At 31.5% G+C, this 14,300-nt stretch overlaps 1 long non-coding RNA gene across 1 annotated transcript; it reads left to right on the forward strand.

The window, feature by feature from the left end:
• The first annotated feature begins 10,240 nt into the window (after positions 1-10,240).
• LOC141484350 (uncharacterized) lies at positions 10,241-11,679 on the forward strand. Its single transcript, XR_012466599.1, has 3 exons — positions 10,241-10,647; positions 10,744-10,891; positions 11,552-11,679. It is a non-coding gene; the product is annotated as an uncharacterized lncRNA (long non-coding RNA).
• The last annotated feature ends 2,621 nt before the right edge of the window (positions 11,680-14,300 follow it).

Raw genomic sequence — 14,300 nt, forward strand, 5'->3', positions numbered from 1 at the left:
GTAATAAATTGACATGTCTCCGGAGTCTTCACTGTGAGTATCGCAATGGACCAATCACATCATACTTTATTTTACCCTTATTAAATTCACTCTCTAAACCGTAAACATCAATTGAAATATCATTCCTATCTTCAAATCTTTTAATACTCTTATTATTAACTTTAACCGGAAAATCCATACCTGTGGCATCTAAAACATTGGAAAAATATGGATATGATGTAACTTCGTACACTCTACCATTTGCAGGATATAATGCTGCCCAAGCAAAACAGTGTTGATCTTCGTCACGAACATTCACGACAGCTTTCCCCCATTCAATGCATTCGGGCAGCTTCACATATGAACGTCCTCCCAGTGGATTGTATTTATTAATGTTGACTTCGAGAAATAGTATTTTTTCACAAGTCCAACCTAAATAACAAAAAAAAATAAATATTACCACTCGATCTCGTTGGAATTTACGAAAAATTAATACCTGAGTCACGTTCCTGGAATTCAGTCGTTTGAGCCACAATTACATCGCGGAATCCATCAAAAACAGCATTCAAATCGGAAGACTATTCTATTTTGGGAATTAAATGACTTCGTGTCCCTCGAATCTTGAGTCTGAAGAATATAATTCCCAAAAACTTCCATGTTCACGTTGATGCTTTTATGGATCCTGATGGCCGATTTCAGTAATTCAATGACCTTCTGCCTAATCCCATTAAAAATGACATGGGATACAATCTAACTCTCCACCCTGTATGTAGCAATGCAGCAATTGAATGCATTCGTTATAAGTTGAACCCCTTCAGACAATTGAACACATTAATTATTTTTATGACTCATGGATCTTCGGTGAGAGTTCACTTGTGTCATAGGAATTGTTACGTTACAACAATTGCAAGTATACATAGGTGTTGCATCGCCCACTCATATCCGTTTCACTGAAGGCCCTCCTTGGCAACTCTGGAGTTGATGCCGACGAAGATTATCACTACGACTGAAAGATTTACTACAGTCACAGGAATACATTTCATATGATACGTTCTCACTTACTCACTTTATGTAAACTGACATAACCAACACTCGTCCGCTTCTTAAATACAGTCTGATCGGGCCCGTCAAGACGTCATAGCCAACCCTACCTCTCAGCTACATGCGCCAAGCCCACCTCCCAGCTGGATGCGATAGCAGATGTCGATACGAACAGGCAGTGGTCGTTGCGCTCTCGGAGAGGCCAGACGTTAGGCAGACAGTCCTTGGCCACCTGCGTGTCACCATCGATAGCGAGGCTAGAGCGATGCATTACGTCACCGCCTTCACCACATCAAGAGAGGTGAGGGCATTCCGATGAATACGCATTACTCAGCCACACGTCGTGGAGTGAACATGTTGCTCTCTTACCGTTGAACGGTTGCTGCTTTGAAGTCACACCACTACTTACTTGGTGGGCTCACACCGATGGAACATTCATTACTTGAAGGATCTTTGAAGTATGCAGACGTATGTTTGTACATAGACAAGTTCATGATGAAACCCTGTACCGTGCATTCCCACACACACACACACTAATCAAATGTAATTACGTCACTATGTCACACACACACACACACACACAAAATCTCATATGAAAAAAAATTCTGAACATCCCTGCACCAGACACTTCAAGGTCACATCGCCTTGATGTTACTAAACAACAACGAAAAAAAGCAATTATTACGTCATATTGGTGGGGGGAGGCCCAGAACCGGCTGTAATCTACTACTTATACATTCTGATGTATAAATTATTTGAGTATCAGAGGACAATATAGGTAAATAATACTGAAGATCCTCTTGTATTCAATGTGAAAGTTTGTTTAGTCGAGGTATATATATTATCATTTACTTTATTTGACAATATAGAAATGCAAACCAACATTTGAAATATACAATTTTTCATATGTTTCATTTGTGAATGTTTGATTTATTTGTTTGTCGGAAACAAAATTACTAGCAGTATTACTATTGAAAATATAACGGGTACATGAATGTAGTATAAGAGGAAAAATAAAATGTGTCTAAAACAACAAAGTTCAACAATAAGGAGCATGTTCATCTATGAATTGAATCAAGAAGGAAATTGAGAATAATTTATACTCATTCAAGTGAAACTTCGTGAGATTTTCACTGGACAGTTTATAAAACTACAACGCGAGTTTCACTATACGATAGTTTTCTCAAGCGTTTTGATGCTAACTAAATCATAATAAATGATATGAAATGCTTTATTCAAATAGGATACATCCTAATATGTATACAACAATGAATATTACCGGAGTTTTTTCCAACACCAAATCGTTATTTTTACACCTCGACACGTGTTTCTATCACCAAATGATCATCTTCAAGAGGAAGATAAAACAGTTTTATCTTCCTCTTCTTCAAGAGGAAGATAAAACAGTTTTATCTTCAAGAGGAAGATAAAACTGTTTTATCTTCCTCTTGAAGATGATCACTTGGTGATCGAATCACGTGTCGAGGTGTAAAAATAACGATTTGGTGTTGGAAAAAACTCCGGTAATATTCATTACTACACCAAAGGTTCCAAACAGTATATCACATGTATACAACAATGATAATAATGTTAACATTGATATACATATAAACACAATAATAGAAAAAAAGATCTACTGATATTTGTTAATAAGTAGTCTTACCTACAATAATTGAAAATACAAAAAAAATACATAATAATTTGGTATCACCTTAATGGTCTCTTAATAGTACAGGTAATAGGGGATTGTGTTTTGCAAAATTAGGCAGGAGTTATTTTATTGCATAGATAGTTGCAGTCTGACGTAATTAACGTAAAAACACAAAATACTTACAAAAATGGCGGACGGAAGTGCCGCCATTTTGTGAAAAACCTTTGGGCCTGTATCTCCATAACCGTGCACTCAAGGCCCACAATTATACGAACCTTTTTTAAAGATAATTAAATTTGCTATCTTTTTTGTTCAACAATTTTTTTCGTAGCACTTACCGTTCACGACTTATATTATTATTACTTTTTGTTCATTAGCTTTCTTACCGATCTCTTCAAATAATTGTATGTGATAAAACTTTTAAATCAATAAATTTTCTACAACTGTGATTTAAAACTTTTTCTCTAAAGTTGATATTTTTTCGAAGTTACAACGCGTTCAATGTTGTTAGCGAGTACAAGGTTATTAAGAACGAAGTATGCATAGCGTAATGATGCGAATTCGATACATAATAAAAAAAATATGAATTATAGAATTTTCTTGATTCAATAAATAATCAATAATTAAAGTTCTCACCTGCAAAAAATGGCGATTACCCATTGAAATTTTTTTTGTATTTTCTTTTATACAATTAAATATTACTTGAATTAATTTGGAAACTAATGTCATAATGAAACAAACAAATAAGAAAATGGAAAATTTATTGAAGAATATATGTAAAATATATTTTTACAAATGTACACCAAAACTAATCATCTTCTCTGACTCTTTGGCGTTTCGCGGATGGTATATAAATATTGTAACGCCTCTATTAAATTGTCATTGGAATCATCACCAATATCTTCATCGATGTTGCACAATTCTGTGTTGTTGACGATTACTTTCAGCTGGTTAGTGCACGTTTCCTCTGTGCAGTTCTCACAGATTACCGTACAGTCCAATCCTGCTTTTCGGCACCCACAGGCTCTGCCACAGCCAGTTCTGCATTTACATCAAATGCACTCTAGTAGACTGGCTGGTGCAACTGGCATTGTCGACGCGATAATGCAATGGGAAGCTAACCAAATTTCTGCTACCGCAGTTGTCGGTTGATTGGTCAAACCACCAACACTGACATAAAAAGTTGGGTGTCACACCAATAGGTGGTTCCACTTATGTTTCGCTTGCGTTTGCGCAGCTATTTTTATCAAGTACTTTCTTTGTTTTTCTCATTTCGTCTTTGATCGAGGATCGCATGCCCGGTACTGACGATGCCCAATAGGCTGAAACAGCTGTCTACCGGTGGCTCTTAAATTGAAATCAATATGGGAATGATCAAAAAGTACTTATCTATATATATATATATATATATATATATATATATATATATATATATATATATATATATATATATATATATATATAACATATATATAAGTTAACTCGAAGATTCTCACGGATAAAGTATGATGAGCTGTTTTCTCGGGTTTCGCTCCGTGTTCTGTGTATTTTCTCCCCATAAGGATTATTTTCACAACGTTTCGGCAAATTATAGTTACAAATCAAACACTTAAACATATAAACGTCAATTTTGGTAAAATTATTGTGAATCTAATGAATAAATTCCTTTTTTTAATTCTAAAATTCTGATTTTGTACCAGGCCGGTACATGTGATCACAAAATAGGTTATAATATTAATTTTGATTGAAAATGGAGAAGAAGAAATAAATGACATGGCAGTTCAGAAAACAATTACATTGTTGGATTCAGTATTGCCAAACTTTCATCCTATACAGGAGTGCCAATTTGATTAGTTATTTTATGTACTATATTCTAATAAAGATGAATTTTTGAAATTATGAAAAATTTTTTCAATTTGTAGTAAAAAAGAGTAAATTTCACTTGGGTGATTTTTATCAGTTTTTTTTATTTAAGCAATGACTGGATTGTGAATTGAAAGACATTTCAAGAAAAAGTCTCTTTGTAAGGTTAGATTCTTCAACAAGGTTAGATTCGAACAACTGATAATACCATCCTAATTGATTGGTACAGAAAACCAGTTAATTCGGGTAGATTTATGAATTATCATTCATACCACAAACAATCCATGAAAGTTAATTTGATAAAACAGATGAAACAACGTATACTCTGTATTTCCGATTGTTCTTTCCATAAAAAAATTTACATATTCTTTTCGAGTTGTTTAAAAATAATTCATATCCAGAACCTTTATTAAATAAAATACTGTTTAGTACTCCGTCTTCATTCAAATAAATATTAATAATTAATGATGACAATAATATTTTGAATAGCAATGCTTCTGACATAGTTCCTGTTTCCCCACGTTTTGTTTCACTTCCATATATAAAAGAGGTAACACCTAAACTATTTATTTTTAACAAATTTAATAATAATAATAACTTCAAAATTGCCTATAAAACCGCTCTATCCATTAATTCTATCTTTACCAAAATAAAAAACAAAACACCTCTTACTCATCAATCAAATGTTATATATTCTATCCCTTGTCAAAATTGTGACAGCATATACATTGGTCAAACTTCCAGAAATTTGAAAGACCATATTACCTCACATAAAAGCGATAGCAGATTAGCCCCACATAGATGTGCCTTAGGCAAACATGTTAATCAAACAGGGCATAATATGAACTCTAATAATGTAAAAATTTTATCAAAAGAATCTAACCTTACAAAGATACTTTTTCTTGAAATGTCTTTCATATCACAATCCAGTCATTGCTTAAATGAAAAAACTGATCTAAATCACCCAAGTGAAATTTACTCTTTTTTACTACAAATTGAAAAAAATTTTCATAATTTCAAAAATTCATCTTTATTAGAATATAGTACATAAAATAATTAATCAAATTGGCACTCCTGTATAGGATGAAAGTTTGGCAATACTGAATCCAACAATGTAATTGTTTTCTGAACTGTCATGTCATTTATTTCTTCTTCTCCATTTTCAATCAAAATTAATATTATAACCTATTTTGTGATCACATGTACCGGCTGGTACAAAATCAGAATTTTAGAATTAAAAAAAGGAATTTATTCATTAGATTCACAATAATTTTACCAAAATTGACGTTTATATGTTTAAGTGTTTAATTTGTAACTATAATCATCTTGAATCACTATCCAAACTAATTTCAATGTTTTCCCATTTCTCAAATCTAAGTTCAACATTCAAATCAAATAATAACAAAAATTATTTTAAACATCACTGAGTCCAACCTCAATGACAATGTAAGTATATTGTAGTTTTTCCTGAGGATGACAGTATACATTGTCGAAATGATTGGAATATATTGTTAAAAGAGTACACTTTCTCAATTGCTGCTTACCCAAATATTTACCCGTTTAATATATATATATATATATATATATATATATATATATATATATATATATATATATATATATATATATATATATATATATATATATATATATATATATGATGAGCTGTTTTCTCGGGTTTCGCTCCGTGTTCTGTGTATTTTCTCCCCATAAGGATTATTTTCACAACGTTTCGGCAAAGTCTCATCTGCCATCTTCTGGTGATGTCTGGTTTTTTTCAACTAGTCTAGTTGATATATATATATCAATTAGTCTAATGTTCTATTATTGTAGTTTTTCCTGAGGAGAGGATGACAGTATACATTGTCGAAATGATTGGAATATATTGTTAAAAGAGTACACTTTCTCAATTGCTGCTTACCCAAATATTTACCCGTTTAATATATATTTATATATATATATATATATATAATATATATGATGAGCTGTTTTCTCGGGTTTCGCTCCGTGTTCTGTGTATTTTCTCCCCATAAGGATTATTTTCACAACGTTTCGGCAAAGTCTCATCTGCCATCTTCTGGTGATGTCTGGTTTTTTTCAACTAGTCTAGTTGATATATATATATCAATTAGTCTAATGTTCTATTATTGTAGTTTTTCCTGAGGAGATGATGACAGTATACATTGTCGAAATGATTGGAATATATTGTTAAAAGAGTACACTTTCTCAATTGCTGCTTACCCAAATATTTACCCGTTTAATATATATATATATATATATATATATATATATATATATATATATATATATATATATATATATATATATATATGATGAGCTGTTTTCTCGGGTTTCGCTCCGTGTTCTGTGTATTTTCTCCCCATAAGGATTATTTTCACAACGTTTCGGCAAAGTCTCATCTGCCATCTTCTGGTGATGTCTGGTTTTTTTCAACTAGTCTAGTTGATATATATATATATATATATATATATATATATATATATATATATATATATATATATATATACTAACCGCTACAAACTCTTAAGGTCTATTGAAAACCCCTCATTAAGAAGGGTCTATGCATATACCTGACCAAATAGTCGAATGACGTGTTCAGGCCCAGCTGGCGTTGATCTCCCAGATATCGGACTATTGAAATTAACGCATTGTAACTTCGAAAATATTAACTTTAGAAAAATTTGAAATAAAAGTTGTAGAAAATTTATCGGTTTAAAAGTTTTATTTCGAGCAATTTATTGTTTAAACAATTATTTGAAGATATATCGGTAAAAAAAGCTAATAAACAAAAAGTAATAATCATATAAGTCGTGAACGGTAAGTGCTACGAGAAAAAAATATTAAAAATATTGAACGAAAAAGATAGGAAATTTGATTATCTTTTAAAAAGGTCCTCATAATTGTTGGCCTAAAGTGCACGGTTAAAGAGCTACAAGCCCAAAGGATTTTTCACAAAATGATTGCACTTCCGTGTTTTTAGGTTAATTACGCCAGACTGCAACTATCTATGAAATAAAATTTTACTCCTGCCTAATTATGCATTATGGACAATAGTAGTTCGCTCCCTATTACCTGTACTATAAATGGTCTAATATTTTTTTTGAACAGTATAAGACTGTTAGAAGACTACCTTTTTTCAGGTAAACTGTTATACTCAATAAATCCTTTAAAAATTAATGTTTTTGTGTTGAAAGTTTTTGTTTGATTATTTACATACAAATTATTTCTTGTTCTAGTATTATACTGATGGATTTGATTATTGAAAATTACAAATTTGTCAAAATATGAAGGTAGAAGGTTATGCAACATTTTGTAAATATAAATCATCGTTAAATATGTAAGGCTATTTTCTATAAATAACCATTCTAGGGTATTTAACATTAAAGACATATGGGTACTCCTGTCACATTACAAAATAATTCTCATTGCGCGATTCTGTAGTTTTTGTAATGTTCTCATTTTATTTGTATATGGAAGAGTGTGACAATATTCGAAATGTGGTTGTATAATGGTCTTATATCCAGTTATCCGTGATTGCATAGTTAAGTGTTGAGACACTCTTGTGAAAAAAATATAATTTCTTCAAAATGTTTTTCTGTATGTGAAATGTGAAATGGTTATTCATTGATAGATGCTTGTGCAACATAAATTCTAGATATTTCAATTCAGTAATGAGCTAAATTTTGTCATTTTATATTCTTATTTCAATTTGATTTAAATCTAATTATCTGTACTTAAACGGTGTAGTAAGTATCATAGCCTTTGTTTTCTTGACATTTACCTTCAATTTATCAGTTTTCAAATATGTAGCAATATTTTTCAATGCTTCATTCATTTTCAGAATGGCTTTATCTATATCGTTATTTCTAACCGATACTGGGGCATAATCAACAGAATAATGTTCAAAATCACATTCATTACATTTGCCGATATCATTATAGTAAATTAAGAATATCAATGGCCCTAAAATACTTCCCTGTAGAACCCCGTGGTCTCTACGCTTATTGCTGTTGAGACAAACTCATTAATTTTGGTTACCTGCTTCCTTCCTGTAAGGTAATCACTGATCCAATCAAGTACTTTTCCTTTAATGCCATGTTTTTTAATTTTTCAATTATTAATATTTTATGATTAACCGTTTCAAAAGCACGTTTAAGGTCTAAAAATACTGCTACAGTGTACATGTCTTTACTCATTTTATCTTTCCATTCAGTAACTGTAAGCTGAATTGCGGATTCGCATGAATGTCTGGATCTAAAAAAATATTGGTTTTTGAATAGTATGTTTTTTTATTAAAATATTCCAACAGTTGTTGATATACTATTGATTCTAACAGTTTTTCAGCGCAAGGTAAAGTGTTAATTGTCCGACATTCATCAGATTTTTTGTGTTTGGAACTTTTTCGATGGGCGTTATTGTACTACCATTTTGTAACGAGGTGTTCACAAAATGACACCACAAATATCCAATTACTTCAAAACTACTTTTTATAATTTTGCTTGATACTGTCGCAACTCAGTTCTCGCTTGGCTATTTACGAGAGGATTTTTATTTGCTGTTTCACCCATTCATTCATTCATCCAATATAATGAAAGAACTCATTTGAAAGTTAATTAAATGTTTATTGAGAAGAAACAGAAAAAATAAACTCACGCTCAAATGTTAATAAAAATAATACATTAAAACAAACAAAAACTTACATTATACTGCCACCCAGCAGGATCGAAGAGAAGGAGATGTGCTGCATTGCTGATGATTAATCGATACTCAAATGAATACTGAATACTGTCTGTTGACTGTTGATGATCTTGACCTCCCTCAATATTAATAAAGAATTATATGCTGACATTGCGACTTTGATTCGGTCACTGTACTGAGGTAAAATGCACAGCATGCAATCTGTGCCAAGTTCGCGTATTTGGAGATTGTTTTATATTCCATATCCTGGGATCGGATCAATTTCGATGTCTATGAACTTGAAATATTAAAAGATGGAATTCTCAATACTGAGTGTTCTTGTGTTAAAATATTGAAGTGAGGTTGGAATATCTTTCTATTCATATATTTACTTAAATGAATCTGAATTATTTCATGTTTATTTCCTATATTTGACACATCTCCCCTCCACGTTAAAGCTGGCCCCCGGCTTTTTGGGTGGTAATGAAAAACAAAAAAAAAACAAATTGAAATTCAAATGAAAACTCACAACTCAATAAAAATATTTTCAATAATAAAAAAAACAATGGGTTTAAAGTATGATCACGAACATCAATACAAACTATATGTCCTATAAAAGTTGGAAAGAACCATATTGTCCAATTGATTCTGCAACTATGAGTTCCCACACTAATATTGTCATATTGTCCGGCACTGAACTTTGTCTGTCTTCGTGTCACTCCACCAATCTGTCCGCACATCGTTCTGTGTCTTGGTTCTGATACTGTTTTGGTTGACGGCTGCTCGGCTACCACAACTCAACTGGATGGAAACATTGGCAACGTATTAGTGGACTGAATTGGACTGGACTATAATTACAACACATTTCTCGTACTCGCAGAACATGTTTTTATGGTTTCTGTGAAATGTATCTGTCATTCTGTTCCATGCCTATTCTCTCAATTGTGTATAGAGAAGAAGAGTTACGACTTGACATGCCATATGACATACATATAATTTGATGGATATGTGAATATTTAGCGGCATTTTTCGTTCACTGAAGTAATTTTGATTTTTACACTTTGAAATATATTCATATCTGTGTGTTTATCGTGTAATAGTGTGATTCAGTTATTAGCTGCCCAGGAATATAGAACTTTACTCCGTCGAGTGCTTTTTGGAAACTTCAAATATCCTCATTTGTGGTTCTGTTTTGTTAGCATTTATGAAATTAGCGTTGTTTTCATAAATTACTTGCGAAATATTTTCTATAGGCTGCTTGGGATTTGGATTATCCTGGTACTCAACGGTATGATGGTGATTCTGAATTGTTTTGAGTATTACAATTCTATTCACATATTATTATGTCTATGGATGATATTTGCCTACACAGGAACTGTTTATCAGCTACTCAGAAAAACTGCTAACGCAACAACGTAAGAATCTTTCTGGTTGAATATGACACTAGTGACTGCGATATTCCTATAGTCCATTCATTTGAACCATGATGATTCAAGTTCATGTTTCCCTAGGTCATCGTGCTGTCTGTGGTACGATCTGCTGAATGTCCTGGAGTGGAAAACCGTAACAGTGGTGATGGAGTAGTGGAGTAGTGACTGTTCGAAGTACCTTGGGGTGTGGTGTTGCCTCGATTGCATGAAACAAGAGAGAAATTCGGCAGTAAGTTCTTTCATGATATATTTTTTTTCTTATAGCTAGGTTATGTTATTAATAAATTCGATAACAAAAAAAAATCAACAAAAATCACTGCATTATATAGTTAACAATCATTTGACAGTTTAATCTAATTGGTTAGAGTACATATAATATAAATTAAAGTTAATTTGACGATAACTAGCAGATACCTTACAAACTTTCTTTTTCAACTTTGAAGCATACTTTTTGATTCATGCTTGAGTATACTTTCGAAATCCATTGGTTTTTTATGACACACCCATTTTAATATTAATTTCTTTTTGTACAATTTTTTACTGATTCCTTACAGTATTTGTTACCTGTCTATTCAATTGTCACCTCATGTGATGTACATTTCACTGAATAATAGGAAATTGAAAATAGCAATATCAATTTATTTTCTTTTCAATGAAAATAAACAGCAATTGGAAATATTTATCGAAAACAACTACTTTCCTGGTTTTATGAATACTCATTCATAAAACAGTTCACAGCTCTGGAATTTTTGAGTATAATAGATACCTAACTAGATGAATTAATTTTTGTTTGATATTATATATACTCTGGATATTTCTTACTACGAATTTTCATGAAGGATTACATGCTTTTACAGAGCATAGTTTGACAATTTTAATTCTGTTATAGGGGAGGTGCTTAAGAATATGCAACATAAAGTGAACAATAGTATTTGAGAAAAAAAAACTCTTTGTGAAAGAGAGGTAAGTATGTATGAAGTGTAACACTGCCATGTAAAACATGTTTCAATAAATTTTTTTGAGACCAGCATCTTTTATTACCTCTTGATATCAGTTTCGCAATAAATATTTATAGGAAATGACTTATTACACTTCAAACTTGAAGGAAAGAGTTTCCCAAAATTTACTGAAAATAGTAAATCTGAGAAAACTTTCAATATTTTACATTGCACTGTATCAAAAAAAAACGTCATAAACCAATCGATAAGAGTTCATATTTATACTGTGTGTCAACGATGAGGATTTTTTCATGCTGGCGTTCCTTATATCAACGTAGAGTAAGAAGTTTTGTATTTTTGAAGTTCAGTCTGCTTTTTCGTTAACGAGCTTACGATATGAAAATTTTCGGTTTTATAAAGAATTAAGCAACAGCTTATGTGACCAACAATTAGTTTGTGTTATGTTAGCAGAAATAGTAGCCAAGGACGTTTTTCGCGAAGATATATGTAATAGATCATATTCGATAAGGATTTCATTTGGAGCACATGCATATTTGCTGAGATGGATATTATGACTATTTGTCACGGCGTTATATCAACTGAATATTATTTATACTGAATTGAAAATTATTACAATGAAAACAGCAAATAAAATCTGAAAATGGAAAATATAAACGTCAATTACATATGAGAACTCACTCTAATGATTATAGAAGAGTAGCAAAATCAGAAAAAATACATGTGTTAGAAAATAAACCTTATTGATATGGACGATGACTTGAATACAGGAAAAATCACTTTCAAACAGTAAATAAAACTCAAATATGGACATCTTTCTGGTGTCGATATTCTTATTGATTATATTAAATATATTAATTACTTAATGAGCTAACGTTGACGACTACTATAATCTTTTTCAAGTCATTACCAATAAAATGTTAAAGGATGATTGGGAACAAGGAATATCTTATGAATCCAACTAATTGATATTATGATACACATTCCCAAGCCGATGTAACTGATATTGGTTTGTGTATCATTTATATTCCAAAAAGTCAGATACGAATGCAAAATTTCGAAATCATGTGATGAATAATCGTACGGAGCTGGATGAACAGGTATTCCATACGTTTAGCCAATCTCAACAGTACAGTTCCAAGCTGATGAAACAGATATTGGAAAATGTACCGCTTATACTCTCGAAATTTACAGACAAGATACCTATGAAAAAATTTGTCAAATTATTCTATTGGCAATCATAAGAAGCTGAATGAACAGATATTCTTTACGATTGCTCAACTTCAGTAATACTTTTCTTTCTAAGCTGATGAACAGTTATTAGAAAGTGTATCACTCATAATTTGAGGAGAAAGGAAACATGGAAAATTTAATGAAATAATAGGTTAAGGATAAACTATGTTCCAATGACTTGTTGTATATGGATTTAAAAAATAATTGAAGCACAAAAACCAACTTACAACACATTTAAAATAAATCATTAAACAACCAAAAACACATTTATTTGAAGTATATTAAAAAGAAGATAAAACTGTAATTTTACTGGATGAAACAGCTATTAAATTCTCTCATTATTCTCAAACAAAAAATACACTTTTCAGCTAATTACCACAAAATATTATTAATACTTGAACAATTCAACTTTTTGTATCAGAAAATTAGTTTCACAGGCCTATTATGAAGAATGAAGCCCCCGAGAACGAGAGAGGCGCCTCCACCACGTGTCGCAACTCGGTTCTCGCTTGGCTATTTACGAGAGGATTTTTATTTGCTGTTTCACCCATTCATTCATTCATCCAAAATAATGAAAGAACTCATTTGAAAGTTAATTAAATGTTTATTGAGAAGAAACAGAAAAAATAAACTCACGCTCAAATGTTAATAAAAATAATACATTAAAACAAACAAAAACTTACATTATACTGCCACCCAGCAGGATCGAAGAGAAGGAGATTTGCTGCATTGCTGATGATTAATCGATACTCAAATGAATACTGAATACTGTCTGTTGACTGTTGATGATCTTGACCTCCCTCAATATTTATAAAGAATTATATGCTGACATTGCGACTTTGATTCGGTCACTGTACTGAGGTAAAATGCACAGCATGCAATCTGTGCCAAGTTTGCGTATTTGGAGATTGTTTTATATTCCATATCCTGTGATCGGATCAATTTCGATGTCTATGAACTTGAAATATTAAAAGATGGAATTCTCAAAACTGAGTGTTCTTGTGTTAAAATATTGAAGTGAGGTTGGAATATCTTACAATTCATATATTTACTTAAATGAATCTGAATTATTTCATATTTATTTCCTATATTTGACAATACTGTATGTACTTGTGATCCTTTGTTTGCTAAATTGGATACAATTACTTTCAATTCTTGCAGAGTTAGTATTTTAAAATCACTGAAATCCTCTTCATCAACATAGTCGATGTGACAGGTAAATCAAATATCTTCAATATCAGAAATAATGTCTGTAATACTATCTACAAAAATGAATTAAAACAATCAGCTAATTCCTGTTTGTCTCTAATGATGACTTTTTGATTATTTTGTTCAAATTGAAAACCATTAGCAAAATAATTAGTGAACTGTTTTGGATTGATTATTTTTTTGAAGTTTTCCACATTGAACGCGGGTTATGTTTGTTGCTGTCAATCTGATTAACATAAA

This window comes from Leptinotarsa decemlineata, unplaced genomic scaffold (genome assembly GCF_025532065.1).
Source record: "Leptinotarsa decemlineata unplaced genomic scaffold, Ldec_3_MD MMD2_tig00005503, whole genome shotgun sequence".
Lineage (NCBI taxonomy): Eukaryota > Metazoa > Arthropoda > Insecta > Coleoptera > Chrysomelidae > Leptinotarsa > Leptinotarsa decemlineata.